At 37.2% G+C, this 12,259-nt stretch overlaps 1 protein-coding gene across 3 annotated transcripts in view; it reads left to right on the top strand.

Annotated features, from left to right (window-relative positions):
* The window catches only part of LOC130444827 (uncharacterized), a 315,730-nt gene that overhangs the window by 218,565 nt on the left and 84,906 nt on the right, over window positions 1-12,259 (top strand). The gene's annotated exons all lie outside the window — the stretch shown is intronic.

Genomic DNA, 12,259 nt, shown 5'->3' with positions numbered 1-12,259 from the left:
ATGATAAAAATACTGCAACTTTCGATCCATTTTACTTGCAACCGAGCAAATCATCTGGCAATTTTTTTGATACTCAAAATTGTCTAATTAAAAATATACTCGAAAGCCAGATTTTTGAAGATACATTTTTTTTAAATAAAAAAATTTGTGATATGTAAAAAGCAGTGGAGCTTGTTGCAACCGCGCTAACACTGCCATAAGTTGATTTTCTTAATTTAAATATATTACATAACATATAGAAAAAGTTTCTGCTTTGTGAAACTACCTCAGTCGAAGTGGCGACCAGTTCTTCCACCAGCACCTTCAGTCGATAGACATGGCAAAGGACGCGGATTCTCCATAGAGACAGCAGAGCATCTTTTTTGCTAGTGTCTTGCCCATTTCAGTGAAACGGTAAGGTACCTATCACATCGGGAAAAGTATACAGAAAAATAGCTTCCTTTGAGACCACTCTACGTATTTTGGAAGCAGAAAATAAGAATGGACAAAATATTTTCATGTATAGGTGCACAGTAAAAAACCAAAACGAATAAAAAGTAGCGTGTAATTTTTGGAAAAAAAATGTTTTTGATGTGATTTTCTCTATTTTTACATTCTTTTGAAAATGAAACGATTTATAAATTTCTTATAAAAATTGTAATAGTGTGTATCGAAAGTTTTTTTAGTAAATCTTCGATTACCATACGGAAGTTCAGTAAAAAACGTAATTTGTTGTTTGGGCTAATCCATCTGGAAGTTTTATGTGAAATTTGGATAAAAATATGCCGGAAACTAACAATATATATACCGTAGATATAATTCATAATTCTGTTAAATCGCCCTCATATTTCATTAGCCATATTTTTTTTCATTGTTGCAAACACTCTTTATAAAAAATTAGGATTATTGGATCATTTCCGCATTACTTGAAACATTTTTTGACATTGCAGAATAATTTATGTATGTGTTGTTGCCTTCAAAGTTTCTTATTGACTTAAGACGAAGTAGTGTTTACTTTCACCTCTGAATAATTAATGCGTTTAAATTTATAATTCATGATTTTATCATGTATTCAATTGATAGACATGTTTATTCTTAAAAATATTTTATTTTGTTATTGAAATATACAGAATACATAGAAATGAGTATATTATAGTTGAGTTTAAATTTGAATAACAAACATTTTAATGATTTAATCAAAACTGTTTTTATCCTTTTGCATCTACACACTGCTGCTTAAGACTTTTCGTATGTCTTCAGGAACGCTGGAGCGGAATGCTGTTCAGCTCATGTGTCCCTGCCTTTAACGAGCCGTGATGCTTTCCTTTGAGCATAGCTTTTATTCTCGGGAATAGAAAAAAAAATCTGGTAAGGCCAGGGATATCCTGGCAAAGCACTTCGGTTGACCTTAGCTCCTTTGACAACATCAAATTGGCGAACACTTTCCTACTACTTAGTACTAAAAGCTTGTGTTGAGGAATGATCAATTAAGCAGCAATCATTCGAATACTCATCCTACTATCACAGCTCAATATATTTTTCACTCGTGACACATTTTCATTGGTCTTCCATTGGTCCAAAGCGGTCGTCGCTTTCCACTTTCCCTATTTTCTCGGAACAGCTTGTGCCACTCAAAAGCTCCCGTTATTTCTTATGGCAGTATCACCGTTGGACTCCTTTATTATATCGAGAGTCTCTTTTCCAGTTTTATCGAACTACCACAAAATTTTATCGCGTATAGCTGCTCCAGTAAACGCTTCATAATTCTTCGACAATCTCCCTCTCTGCGAATACAGCTTCTTGACCACACGTTCGCTACAGACCCTGTAAATTTCGATTCCAATTATATATGGTTCTGTTTTTTCTAATAAGATTAATATTTATTTTAGTATTTGCCAGAAAATTATAAATTAGTACAGTGCCACGAAATAAGAGTGGTTCTAACTGGCAACGTAATCCGTGTTCATTTCGATATGTCAGAGGAGACGAAATTATATCCGAGAATCAAAAATCACAGCCGAAACATTGGTTTATATTCGATTAATATGCACCCAATAAAGCAAAAAATGCTTTTTGTTAATTAAGTAATCGACACAATGTTTTAATTGTGTTCCAAATTGATTGCTTGTAGATCACTCTTGATAGAAAATTAGTTTCACTATTTATTAAGAAAACTATCTAAAAAGGTTCATGAAACAAAAAATTTTGGTAATGCTCATTTGTTTTTATATTAAAAAAAAAAAGGAATACGATAATTGCTCGATGTTATGCTTATTCCTTTACATGCGTTACATTTTATATCTTATTAGATCTGTTTTCCTCAAAAATGGAAAGCGATTTCAGACAAATGAAAAATTGTTTTTCTCGTTATAGACTCCTTTTGAGGTTAGGAAACAGGAAAATGTCGCTGGAGGCCAGATTTAATGGAAACAATGGTTAAGTCAATCAATTCGAACAGCTATGCGTGGATTTTAGCCATGGCAATGACTGTAGTGTGATGGAAAAGCATTTTTTGGCAGGTTCTTTGGTTCAAAAATATAGGTTATGGTACTCGATTTCACCTACAGTTTGCAATCGACTCATCGTGCTTAAACCGCATCTATAAAGCGCTTTTGGTCTAAAGTGAGCAAAAGTGATTGATACGCTGAAAGCCTCTTCTATGTCTCTAATGTAAATCCGACAATCATTCAGTATAATTTGGTCGCTGATTATTGCATTTTCCTTAATCAAGCTAAAAGGCTCCATGTGAATTTAGTTGCCCAAAATTTTAGAATTAGGCCCCGCGCAAGTGAGACGCAGTGTATACGTGCAGGGCAGCACAGCGCAAGGGAAGGCATCTCGAGAAAACTATATGGCGCAGTTGCCTCCGCATTTTGAGACACAGTTTTCGTTACTAGTTCACTGTTTTCTCCTCTTTAAATTTTTCCTGGTATGATTCATTTAAATTTGAGCTCTGAGTCGAATTCTGTAAACGAGTTCTACTGTACCAGAAGTCAAGATCGAAGCGGTCCAGAAGTGAATTTATGAAAAAAAGACAAACTCACGGGGAATTTGCGCTGACGAGGGAACTCTCGAATGAACATTTTAATAATTATTTCCGTCTTAGCTGAGCTGAATTCGATGAAGTTCAATCAATTTTTCTCCACGATATTCCATTTTCCTTAAACACTGTGGACAACTGTGCGAGTGTGATGCAGTTTCTGGGTGACATTCACGAGTGCCACATTGGCCACGTCCGTCGCAGCTCTGCCTCTCAATTCGGTCCCATTAGACAACAAGAGTTACAGAAACTGTGCTGCCCTGCACGTGTTGACTGCGTCTCAACTTGGGGCCCAGCCTTATGATGCCTAAATGAGGCGCAGAGTCTCCGTACATTCATTTCACAAACCGTAGACGTATTGCCTTTAACACGTTGACGGCCAACTACGAGATAACTCGTAGATTGCTTTCTTTTTTAGGACGCCAACTACGAGTTATTTCGTCCGGTGTTTAATGGTCATTTTTGTGCAGCTACGATTAAACTCGGAATATATAAGTGCTAATATCGATATATGGCTTCTAGAAAAACAACAAAAAATCAATGCTGGCTCGCATAAACAGAAAATTCATTTAAAACGAATATAAAATATAAATATAAAAATTAGTTCAATTTCACGGAATAAAATTATATTTTATAGTTTGTGGAACGTCTTAAAGCAATCTTCCACACAAAGGGCTGGCTTTTCTTTACATTATGAACAGAAATAACGCGTTTCTCTACATTTTTTTGCCTGTCGGACGCTGCTTTTTTTCGGTAGGTAGTAGACTCTCTAAATAATGAAGTTCTTGCAATTTCATTCTTTTTGAAACTGGTTGAATCTCGTCTCCAATCAACGCGACGACAAATTCTTCTCTGGACTTGATCAGTTTTATTTTAGAAGTTATACTTTTTGAAAAATTTTGTGAGCATTGTGTATATATATCTCTAACAAATATGGACGCGTATACCTATATGATTTAGCTTTAGAGAAGCGGACAGGTCGAATCGTGTCTACATATGAATTAACTCGTTGTTGCCTTCCGCGAAGAGATTTATGTTACAGAAGTCAATTACGAGATAACTCATAACACCTTTTCTTTAAAAAAAAACTCATTTTTATTCTTTTTATGTTAATTATGCACTAGAATTTCAGTTTTTAATAATATAATGTAATTAAATCAAAGTGTCATTTTAAACGGAATTCTGAACCTGGCGTGGCAGTCAACGTGTTAAAATATTTATGACAGGTCCATCTTCAATTTCAGAAAAATCCTCACTTTTACGATTGTCAAAGAGAGTGTCCAAAATGACTGAAATTTTAATAAAAATTTTTTAACGTATGCACAAATATATTTTTCAACTTTATTGATAAATGCAGTTATACACAGATGGAGACCGGAAACTTTTCAATGAACCCTCGTAGAAACACATTTCCCAACGCAAACGTGTGTTGTTTGTAACTTCGTGAATAAATATGAAAACATACATATTGATCAAAACTATCTTGCATTTTAGTTGTTATAATGATAATTACACATCTCGCAGCGAAAACCACAAAAGGAGAATCAAAATTAGAATATGTTCGTATCTAAACAAAACTATATTTATTCAAGACTTGTACAGGGTGCGGCAGCATAACTTCCTTTTTTAAAAAGTTCGCCATTTAGTCGGTAGATGTCGTAACGGAGTGCTAGTGGTCTCGTTCGAGAGGGGGGACTATAAAGTTTTGTCCCGGCACAGTTCAGTCGCCATCATGCGTTGGAACAGTGAGGAGCGTGCGTTTGCCGTTGAGGTTTACTTTTCGAGCGGATGTTCTGTGATCGCAACCCAGCGCGCCTTTCGGAATCGCTTTAATTTAGCCCCCTTGGCCCCTGTCCCGGACCGGAAATCAATTGTTACGTGGGTCACTACGTTCAGACAAACTGCAAGTGTGACAAGACGAAGAACTGGAGTCCCTCGGCCCATTAGATCACCGGAGAACATTGAGTTAGTTAGAACTTCAGTGTTGCGATCACCACGGCGTTCTGCGCGCAAACATGCGTCTGCCCTTGGACTTTCCGATCGTTCTGTGAGGAGAATACTTCATGATGATCTTCATTTTCATCCATACAAGATGGCAATTGTGCAGGAACTTTCTGAACGTGACTTCAATTCTCGGAGGAACGCGTGTGATGTTTTTCTGGAAGTCGTTCCTGAGGACGCTATTGTTTTTTTTAGTGATGAAGCCCATTTTCATTTGTGTGGATCCGTAAACAAACAAAACATGCGCTACTGGGCTGATACCAATCCTCGACAATTGCATCAACGGCCTTTGCATTCACCTAAAGTCACAGTGTGGTGTGCAATTTACTCACGTGGAATTATTGGTCCCTGGTTCTTTGAGGAAAATGAAGTCACAGTGACAGTGAATTCGCACCGGTATGTAAACATGTTACAGGAATTTTTTTTCCCACGGCTAGATGAGTTGGACTTAGGGGACACTTGGTTCCAACAAGACGGAGCAACGGCACACACTTCAAGAACATCGATGGCTGTTTTGAGGGAACACTTCCCAGAGCGCCTTATCTCAATTAGGGGCGATTTGGAGTGGCCAGCCCGCTCTCCCGATTTGACCCCTTGTGATTATTTCCTATGGGGTTTTTTGAAATCCCGTGTGTATGTGAACCGTCCAAGGACCCTACAAGATTTGAAGACGAACATCCAGGAAGAAATTGCCAACATAACGCCTGCTATGCTGGCAAGAGTCATGACAAACGCCAGAAATCGGTTTACTCAGTGTATGGAGAATGGGGGACGTCACCTAACTGATTTGATCTTCAAAACTCAGTAAAACAAAACTTTATGTATGTGCCTGTATTATAAAAAACGAATAAAAATTTTCTGATTCATTATTATTAAATCGAAACGTTACTTCTCCGCATTTCGGGAGAAAACGGAGCAAATACCAAACAAACTGCAGAATCGAATTAACATGCTTGAACTGTGAAAATCCCTCAACAGTGTCGGATAACCAGTGATGCGACATAATGCAATTTTGGTAGCTTATTATATCCAGGGACTGAATAAGAAGCTTGTGCCTTTGTCGCTAAACACTGATTGTGAGATAACATGTTGGTATGGGAATATATCGAGAAACAATATGAGTTAATAATTTTGAATTAAAAATCTCCCGAACGATCAAAATAGAACACAGTTGATGAATTAGTCTTAAAGACTAACATTTTTTAATTCTACATTATCAACTTATTGTAATTCAAAATTTAGTGTGACATCTCTTAAAATACCAGGTGTAACTGCAGTCAAAACGTTCTTAATTTCTATGTTCATATCATCGGGATAAGAATAGATAGAATACCGAAAAAAGACAGAATTCTCGGGCATTTTTATATTCATATTATTCCAATGAGCGTTCCAGTAAAATCAGCAGATCTAACTGATGTGAAAAAAGTAGTGATTAAATATTTCGGAAAAGAATGGCAAGAGAGACAAGACTTGTTCACTTTATACGAACGCATATTTCGTCGGTTAATTAAAACTTGCAAGCAGCGACTCATTTACTTATTACAGGGCCGGATTAAGATTTATAAGGCCCGGGGCTAAAATAATGACGGGCCCCCTTAAGGAAATCGAAAACCCGGAAAAATTCACAAAATAATATCAATACGTTAGATTTGTGGTATCAACACATCAAAAAATACAGAATGATTTCCAAATGATGGGGCCCTCTTGGACCTGGGGCCCGGGGCTATAGCCCCCCCAAGCCACTAGCTTAATCCGGCCCCGACTTATTATTATTTAACTGTGAGTTATTTCTGTGGTGATAATAATTGTAGTTTTATCTCAGCTAGCCCTGTGAGACGCAATATCGTGCTGTAATTCATATACTGAACACCACTCACAACTACACTGTATGACGCGCGTTCCGATAACCAAATTATCGTCTTCAGAATCTGAAGATAAACAGTTTACCCCAGCCTCTGAAGACGATAACTTGGTTATCAAAACGCGTGTCGGACAGTGTAATCGTGAGTGTTAGTGTAGCGGAAGTGTAAACAGTGTAAACAGTATGAATATCACCAACGGTTCCAGAAATTCCAACTTAGCTGTGATAAATACTTTTTAGACCAAGACATCTCTTTGCGAATTTCCTATTCGAATTGTTTGAGTTCTCGCAAATTTTCAAATTTCAAAATGGGTGAAACCAATTAACTATCGGTTAGTACATTAATCGTCTTCATAGTCTAGGTAAAAAATACCGTACCATTGCTTTCGAATTTATAATACCTCGACGTATCGTAGACTACAACGTGAAAAAATATCCACCAGAAGCTTTAGCGCCTGAACTCGTTCAAAGCGACCACGAAAAACCACAACCGCTGAAGATAAACGTATTTTATTGATCAGTAAACGTAAACGATGACTTACGGGTCCAGAAATAGCAGCTCAGATCAATGAATTTAGTGATCTGCCTTTGAGTAGTTCTGCAGTGAAAGGGAGATTGAGAGGAGCTTACCTTTTTGGAAGGGTGACAGTGAAGAAACCTCTTTTTTGACGTCAAAGTAAAATAAAGAGTTGCAGTAGACTAAATAACATAAAAATTGAACGCATGTAGAGTGGGAAAGAGTTTTATGGAGTCATGAGTCAAAATTTGAAGTTTTTAGGTCTAATATATTTCGAATGAATTGGCGACTAGAGGAAAATTGAAGGGATATTAGAGAAAGAAGTTTATAAAAATATCTAAGGACAATGTAGTACGTCCTGGCCAGCGCCTGATCGGCAGAAAATTCATCTTCCAGCATGACAACGATCTCAAGCATTTCTCGAAGCTGTGCAAAGAGTATATAAAAGAATTGGAAAGGAAGAATATACTGAAAGTAATGATTTGGCCGACTTCAAGTTGTTGTGGGAAAAATTGGACGGGGAAGTCAGAAAGCAGTATCCTATTTCCCCTTCATATCTTTGGAATATCCTGAAAAACGAATGGAACCAAGTAGAGAACGAATATTTGTTGAAGTTTTTACAGAAAATGCTAAAATATTGCACCAAAATAATAAAAGCAAAAGGGGGTTACATCAATGAATCAGAAATTTAAATTATTCAAATTACAGACTTTATTTTTATTAATATTAAATTTTTAAAATATATGATAATTTTGTTAAAATATAAATATCAAAATCGATCATATTGTTTTTATTTGTTGTGTATCACACAAACTATAGGGTCACCCCATTAGGGTGGGCAAAAACTTTTAACCAGTAGTATATGTGTTAAGATATTATCGACGAAGACTTTTGTAAATCAAGAACGCCGAAAGCAGTAGAGGATATTGATCCAAGAATCTAATTACCTATATTACACCATGTTGAAATAAACACTTAGTTTTTCCAAGTTTCAAAACTACCTTATTCCAGCCCTTTTACTGCATAACACCAATGACACCGATAAACTTGTCTTCTCAGATTTATTACTGCTCATTAAAACTATTATTTCGGTTTTCACTATATGTATTAATTTGTTATTAAAAAAACTGAAAAAATGAACGTCGTACAGGCATTAGCTTATTGGGCAAAATTACCCGAACTGGATGTGACGAGCATTGTTTTGACAGACCTTATTTGATACTCCATCTGATAAATACATGCAGTTATTAACCTAACTGGACTATATGCAACAAGTAATATCCGAATGTATTGATTGTTGCATATACATCAAATACATACTACTATTATTACATTTGATAGAATTATAATATTAGAATCGGATCTACATTTCTGTAATTAATTTCAAGGTTTGATTCGAAGCTTATTTATTAAAACCAAGCTACCAGGTGTACTGTAAATAGATCTTGAGATATGGATATCCTCATGGGGCCCGTCCGTCCTTATTGACGACCAAAATTTAGTTGTAATCGCATGAATTATAAATAAAAGATTATTATTTATTAGTTGGCATTCGACGAGGGGTTTGTAGACTTAAAACTTGGCACACGCTAGTCCCTCCATAACCCATGCGTGACGTACGATTATAAAACTTCTATTTTATATGTAAACATAATAAATATGAGAATAAAAGAAATATTATACCGGTCTGCCAAATCCAAAAGTGATTTTTTTCAATAAATCTTAAAACTTTAAAGTACAGAAAATATTATTTTTTATATAAAGGGCATTAGTGTGATGTAGAAAGTGCACCCACAAGCGAGTACCCCCCGTACTTCATAAGCAAGAGCTAAGTTATACACATAGAGTTAATATTATAGATAGAGAGAGCGACATCTAAGTGAAATTGTACTATTGGAAGAAAGAGAAATAGCATCGGCTTACTACACTCTATCTCCCTCTACTCGCCAATAAAATCAAAACTCATTATTCTTCTCCTTTGCCGTGTCCACCATCCGAAACTTCGGAGTCATGCTGATCCAATCAGAATAGAGTAGAGCAGTTCGGGTACACTTAATCAAGCTCCTATACCTTGCTCTCTCTACCTTTAATAATCAACTTAAGGGTTTATAGCCTCCAGGCTAACCCTTAACAAAAAGAGAAGACCACCCGAATCTTCCATAGAAATTAGGGGAGTCGACGCGAATTGCAATGAGTACCTGTCGGAATGATAGAGGGTGATGGAATGTCCTACTTCGCATCCATCCGGGGATTCGTCCAGGAGTGGATTCTTAGCAGGACGGGCTTTCTCAGGCGTGTGTGTGTTTTTTTTGAGAGGTAAGAAAATACTTTTACGTTTCGTCAGGACTTGTTGTTCTGCCTGGTATGTCGGACTCTGTAGCCTTTCCCATACCGACTAAAAACCTCCTCTACCTATGGCTCTTCTTTCCCCTGCGGGACCACAGTTAGGCATTACTTCGCAGGGGGGATCTAGCTGTACAGCTCTATCTTCAATTACTTCCATTATACCGATTTTATTTCTTCTTTTTTTCTCTTCAGTGTGAAGTTAGGTCAATATCTCAGTTGCGAATGTGTTCGTCGTTGTCCATGCAGTTTTTGATAAGAGCATAGCTTCCAACATATTTCCAAGCGTGAACCCTCCTACAAGTGATGTTTCCCAGGTACGACGAAGCATGCAGAAACGAGAGTATGTGAAGAATGCGCACTTTCACTGACTCCTGCACATGTTGGGCAATCTGGGGAATCTTCATGTTTCAACCTGTAAAGGTATTCCCCAAAGCATCCATGTCCGGACAGCATTTGGGACAGATCATAATTAACCTCTCCGTGTGACCGATTAAGCCAGATATCTAATCGCGGAATAATAAGATAAGTCCTTCGTCCCTTGGTCGAGGCGTCCCACAACATTTGCCATCGATCTATGATATTTTTCCGCTCATTTCTCGTGAGCTTTGTGTGATCGATCCTTTCTACCGATAAAGAGATCTTCTTTTTTATGCTAACACTCTAAATGGGAGCACTCCTGCAGTGACAAATACTACGTCCCGGATCTTTGTGTGGAAAGTGCTGGTAACTTCTAAGGCACTCGGCTGATAAATCGTTGTTATTCTTGCCACTGCAATACGTCGGCTCAGATTGAATTTGATCACCTATATGACCACTGACAACAACAAAGCTCCCATTCTCTGTTTTGCATCTCCTACGTTCGGCATAGTTTGAGATAATATGTTCCTTACGCCAGAAGCCTTTACACCTAGCATCGATCATCACTCCCAAGTAACGTATGTACAGTTCGGATGTGATCCCGTATTCATCAATGTGCAACTCCATTGTCTCCGCGTGTTTCTTGCTTATAATTAGCATCGCCTCTGTTTTGTGCTCTGCTAGTATCAGACCAACTAAGTTCATTCAGCTACAGATCTTCTCAAGGACGTATCCAAAGTAAAATTGATCTCCTCCAGGTGCTTCGCAACTATTACAACGGCCACGCCGTCCGCTAATGCTACAACGCTCGCCTCACTCGGCAAAACCATTGAACATGATGTTCCATAAGAGAGGCATTGGCACGAAGCCTTAGAATACCCTCCAGTGATATTTTACTACTTGGGGCCTCTTTCTGTATCGTACATGAGGATACTGTCGGTTAAGCAACAAGCTACCATCCTGCAGGTATGAATGAATTAAGTTCCAAACAAACCAACCTCAATAAACTGTAAGATGATAATTTTCCATAAAAAAGTTGTTTTAATTTTTCTTATTAAAAATGCCCTTACTGCTAATTTATTAATATTACAATCTATCATATCGATGAGTAATTTCTGTCTTACCCAAATTAATACATTAGACTTGGATAACTAATATTCGTGCACTAGAATACCTTAGGTTCTGATATACTTCTACACTTGATTTAACTTATTTTTCCACTTTTTTGACGACGATTTTGGGTTATCGTAATCCACGATTCGGCTTATCTCTTTGGAGGTCTGCCTGCTGATTTTCTGATGGTTGGCTTCTCTTCAAATGCTCTTTTCACAAGACGATCCTCGCCCATTCTGTCGACGTGTGCTTTCCCCTCCACGTTTTCTCTTCCGTGCCCATCCGATTACATTTGTAATCTAGTCGCTAGACTTTCTAATGTCGGAACTGCGTTTTCTGTTCTAGAGCATTACTTCGGATATTGATCTAAGGGTTTTTATTTCTGTTGTTCGGAGAAGTTGTTTTGTATCTGCTATCGTTTCAGTTGTGCAGGTTGTTGTCCAGTAGCAGCATACCCTTTAAATTCACGTGTCGGTAAGGTCTTTATTTATGACTTCTTGCAACAGCGCCCACTTTTAAGTCCCGATGAATGTCACTATTTCTGAACTACCAAGTAGCGTAGAATATAGTCCTTAAGATTTTCAGAAAGGTAAACTGTTTAGCGTAACCTTCTGAACCTTTTAATCACTCAAATTGAAAGAGTCTATAAAGGTTTAAAGTAGACTTTCTAATATGCATGAATGGAATCAGCTTCAAGATGGGAATGACCTGATTCCATGAACTTTAAATCAATATTTCTCGTCGATTCGATATTACTGAAAACAGCATTGCAGCAGTTACAAATTTATTTCGCTCAATCCGTTACATGTTTCCAACTTATTTTCATCTTATCTCTAACAAAACAATCTGTAACTCAGTTCTGAACATCATAATAGTGGAATTATAAACGTTTAGTTTGTGTTTATAGTAAATTTGACTGTCTACTATGGGTAGAACAGAAATAATTACCCGAAGGCGCTTTTTTGACGTAAAAAATATGCAAAAAGTGGAGAGACTGCTATTGATAAGTATTTGAAAATTTAATGTTCGGTTCAGACTCTCGCTT

The sequence above is a fragment of the Diorhabda sublineata genome, chromosome 6 (assembly GCF_026230105.1).
Source record: "Diorhabda sublineata isolate icDioSubl1.1 chromosome 6, icDioSubl1.1, whole genome shotgun sequence".
Taxonomy (NCBI): Eukaryota; Metazoa; Arthropoda; class Insecta; order Coleoptera; family Chrysomelidae; genus Diorhabda; species Diorhabda sublineata.
This window is presented reverse-complemented; position numbering and strand designations above follow the sequence as displayed.